The 4,975-nt window shown below is 33.1% G+C and overlaps 1 non-coding gene across 1 annotated transcript; it reads left to right on the forward strand.

Annotated features, from left to right (window-relative positions):
- The first annotated feature begins 2,723 nt into the window (after positions 1 to 2,723).
- LOC134371417 (small nucleolar RNA U13) lies at positions 2,724 to 2,827 on the forward strand. Its single transcript, XR_010022840.1, has one exon. It is a non-coding gene; the product is annotated as a small nucleolar RNA U13 (small nucleolar RNA).
- Positions 2,828 to 4,975: the final 2,148 nt, after the last annotated feature.

Raw genomic sequence — 4,975 nt, forward strand, 5'->3', positions numbered from 1 at the left:
AGTCCCAGCTCTGTTGTCACCAGGTTCCATCTCCTTGGGCAAACTAATACTCCCTTCAAACCTCAGTTTCCTCATTTAAAAAGTAGGAATCATAACTAATCCTGTTTCCATAGCAAATTGTAAAGATTTAATCAGAAAATATTTGTAAAATGCTTAGAAAAGAGTTATGTGCATGAAAGCATCCAATAATAGTTGTTACTAAAGGAGACAAAAATTAATACATTTTAATTAATGAGGTGATTAATTCAAACTACTGTTATAGAAAATAATGTGTTCTTCTGAAGTGGAATAAATACGATAAGCAATAAGTATGATAATGTTTGCCAGCAGTTGGCTGGGTCTGTATAAAATGAATCTGCCATCTTCTAAAAGTGCAGTTAGGATCTGCTTACCAGCCAGCTGCCCCCAAAATTAAAAAAATTAAAAAAAATTAAAAACAGTAAAACTGAAGCTGGCAAAATGTTCCTAGTCCAAGGGCAATTTTTCTTTATGTTATAGCTTCAATTTTTGATTTATGTCTAGTAGAGCAAGGATTGAAGACAACAAGAAGTTTAGGGCTTTTAATTGCTCTCTTGTCAATAAGTTAAGCTTTGTTTTTTTTATTAGTAGTCTAATATTTATGTCTTTATTTATATTTATTGCCTTTATTTCTGGAAAGATAGAATTGGATTCCATTCACATTACTTTCATTTTTTTGGAAGTCACAAGGAAGAAATGTATATAATAAGGATTATAAAAGTAATTTAGTATTTTATAGGTCGTCTATAATATTACTTTATCTTAAAGTTGTATAGAAAATAGCTCAGAAGCACATTTCGAAAATGACTTATATAGTCAAATAAGTCTCAGAAATAAGATCAAAGTATATTGTTTAATTCCAAATATAGGAAAAAATATGAGAATAAAGAGCAACTTGCTGTTAAGGATTGAGCAGGGCCTGGGGCTTTACCCTACTTAGTAGCTAACAAGCTAGCTTGTTACTGTTTCATGGATACAAGCAGAAATATAAAATTCCAGGGTCAGAGACAATGCACTTTCTTACACATGGCAAAAAACAGTAGTCAGAACTTCACGTTCAAGTGTGAGACTTCCCTGTGCACCCATGGGAACAATGCAGAGCCCAGAATAGGTGACTGCACATCTAATGGGTTGTTACAGGAGAGGAACATTGATCTTGGAGCATCCACTGCTTTTATAGCAAGCAGAAAAACGACTATTTGTTTTCTAAGGAAGAATTTATGTCATCTCTTATGGTTGTCCAGATAAAGAATGATCAGAATTATGCTTTCATGCTCTACCCAGGAAGCACATGCTGGAACATTGAGGGCCCATAGTGCACTGCCTCTCCCAACCAGAGTGAAAGCTTACAGCTTCAAGAAAACTGTGATCAGGAAAAAAATAAATAAATCCCCACACTACACTATTATCAGCATCACAATCAATGACTGACACATGGTAGGCTCAATAAATATTAATTGCCACCATTGAATAATTGTGAAAAAGCTGGTGGACTGTGTACTTGGAATGACATAAGGGGGTTACATATGGCCACATACATGCTACTAGGGAGTGTGGGCTTAATTGAGAAATCAGTGAAGATTACAAGTTATGAAGGAAGGGGCATGGTCAGGTTTAAGATTTAGAGCAATCACTTTGCCCTCAGTTAGTGATGGATTTAAGGGGAGCAAGACAATGAAAGGCATGGAGACAAATTAAAAAGCTGTTGCAACAGAAGGAAGAAATAAGTTCCTAAAGTAGGGACATTAGAGGCAGGACAACATAGAAAGTGCTTTGAACAATATTTAGAAAACAATATGTAAGACAACGATTTGTAGAAGAGAAGAGACAGGTAGAGACTAAGACCATGCACAGTATCCTCACTTAAGACTAGGTCAATATGCCTTAAGCAGAAATCAGAAATTCAGAAGTAGTGGAATTTTTATCCATTTGAATGAATCTGTTGATGTTTTAAAACAAATTCTATTTTAGTTTTCCGATATATTTCATGTATGTCATTTCTTCACATCAATAATAATCAAAATTCAACATTTAAATATTTTCATTTAATTAAATGTTTTCATTATGTGTCTTTATATATAGTAATGTTTTTTCTTCTTTAGCCATCAAAATATATGTTTAAATTTGAATTCTTTGTTCTAAACAGATTCTCTTCTTTCTTATCTCTTTTACTTCCAAAACAAATTAATTCTGTGATCATACAGTTAAGAAAACTGTTTTGCTGTATGACTTACCCTTTAAAAGGTAAGCAATTTACTCATTAATGATTATGTGCCTAGTAATCTTGGTTTTGATAAATTACTTTTTGGATTATTTTCCTAAAGCCAGCAGGTTTCTTATATTTCATTACAAAGACAAAGCAAATTTTAAAAATAGCTATAAATAACATTCTCAGTAGCCTCCTTCACCAAAACCTAGTAAAATTTTAGGATGAAAAGATAGCATTGAAGTGAAAGAAACCTATATATGTATGCATGTAGAAATGTAACATATAAATATTTGTATAATTTTGGACATTTACTAATTGGGCATTCCACACACTTATTAAATAAATTATAAAAATAGTATGTCATTATTTTATGCACCTTGCTGTATTCTAACATCAACATGGTTTTCCAGGTGAGTATATTTAATAGAATTAACTTTCCATATTTTCAGTGGTTCAAGAGAAAACCATGCTGATTTGTCTACCTAAAAAAAAAATGATCCTTTCTGTAGTCATAAGTGTGATGATTACTTTTTCACGCTACTGTGTGAGATGTGCCTCTCTCAACCCTTGTTTCAATGTCAGCACATTACCTGTCTGGTGTGAGAATAAAAGTATTTATTTTATTTCTAGAAATGATTGTTCAATTTATTTTTGGCAAAATGGGGAAAGTTGAAAAGGAATTGGTGAAAAAGGTAGAACTTTAACTGCAGTTTAATCTTCCTGATATTTCTTAAAACCCTGAAAGGAAGATATTATGATTAGCGTTTTAGGTTTGGGGGCCTGAGTATCGTATAAAGGATATACCAGTTTGAGGTTATACTGACAGTCAAGTCTTAAGATCCAAACCTAAGCGTTTTCTACCATTTGACCATCAACTGTAAGCAAATAATACTTCAAATTTATATATATTTAAAAGGTAGCATTAAATATGGCAGTTTTTATATTTTCAATAAGCCCTTTGTTCTGAAGCAAACTTCAACTCAGAAATTATGAATGAGGGGAAGTAAATTTTAATAATACTAAAATTTTAACAGATTTTGTCTGATGAGAAATTGTGGGACTGTGAACATAACTGACTCCATCTTAGGTCTTTACATCTTGTTATATCTTTGTGAAAGCTTTGCTCATAAAAGTATATAATAACTAGGTTAAAGGAAGTTAGAACAGTAGATAGAAACAACCTGCTGACTGTAAAGAACTAATGATTAAGTACCAGTGTGGCAATAAGCTGGCGTAGCCACCTGCATCAACATTTGGAGCTAGGTATGTTAAACTTGTTTAATTGCCTATATGAACCTGAGCTTGGCCTTGAGATAGCATGGAGAGAAGCTTGGCATATGCCTTTGGGTCACTGTCTGCCCAACGCATTACTCTGTAGGTTACTCTGTAGTAAAGTTCTTTGCTTTATTGCATGGGACTGCCTATTTTGTTTTCTGTCTTAAGATATCTTTCCAGTTAGATGGACAATCTGCCCTTGGTACACCTTCAGACAGAAGTGGTGGATAAAAAGAATCCCCAAATTATAATTCTTGATTTAATATAGTTCACTGGCTGTGTGTAAACCTATTACCCGATTTACTTTAAACTAACACTACGTACTGAGTCAAACAAGTCAATCTAAATTATTTAGGCATAAAAACAAATCGAGGCAATTAATAGATATTCAACTGTCTGGTTCTCAACACAAACAAAGCCACTAAGATGCACTGATTAATAACTAGATAATAGCTTGCTTTTTTTGTGGGTAAAAAATCTAGGAACAAACTATTTATACTTCATAGCACCATGAATTCCTGAAGCTATCTTCAGTCACAGTGGTCCATCCGTGCATAACCAAGACCTTACTATTTATTCCTGGTAATTCTTGCCTCAAATGATGAATTTGCCAGGGATGATGAAGAAAAGATATTTTAAACTAAGATACTTCTTAATAATCTGCTTTTCTGAGAAATGATCTCTCTAAATATATTGTTTTCTTTTTATAGAAGTATTATTCATGTAATGTAAGACATCTGAAGAATACATAGTAGAAATAAGAAAAACATAAAAACACGAGTTAAGTCATAGGTGACTGCCAACAATATTTAGTTTAATTTCCTATTTTACATGCATAAAAAATATTTATTAAGAAGTAATTTTTATGGCATTCTTGAACTCCTAAAAACAATCTAATCTTACTTTCTCTTGAGCCAAAAACTATACAGCCACTTCATTAAAAAAAAGAAAAGAAAAGAAAAATAGATATGCATTATACACACATTTTTTGTGTGTATATAGTACATTCACATAGAAAAAGATCCAAAAGCATTTCAGTTGACAAGGGTGGGATGGGGTGTGGCAGTTCTCTGCCTGGAATGCACTGTTAGAATGTTTAAAAAATCCTTTTCTTCTAGAGAAAAATGAATGCATACAAAAACAAATACCTACATTTCTCTCTCTCAATGGTTCTCAAACTTGGCTATATGATACTGTAACCTGGAGAGATACACACACACACACACACACACACACACACACACACACACACACACACACACACACACATGCACATAGATATATGCATATGTCACCTGGATAGATACACATATACATATATACAGTCACCTGGAGAGATACATACACACACACACACACACACATACATGTTCATAAAGATACATACATACAGTCACCTGGGAGATACATACACAAACACACACACACAGACATATATGCACATAGATATATGCCTATGTCCAATCCCTAGAG

This window comes from Cynocephalus volans, chromosome 2, assembly GCF_027409185.1.
Source record: "Cynocephalus volans isolate mCynVol1 chromosome 2, mCynVol1.pri, whole genome shotgun sequence".
NCBI lineage: Eukaryota > Metazoa > Chordata > Mammalia > Dermoptera > Cynocephalidae > Cynocephalus > Cynocephalus volans.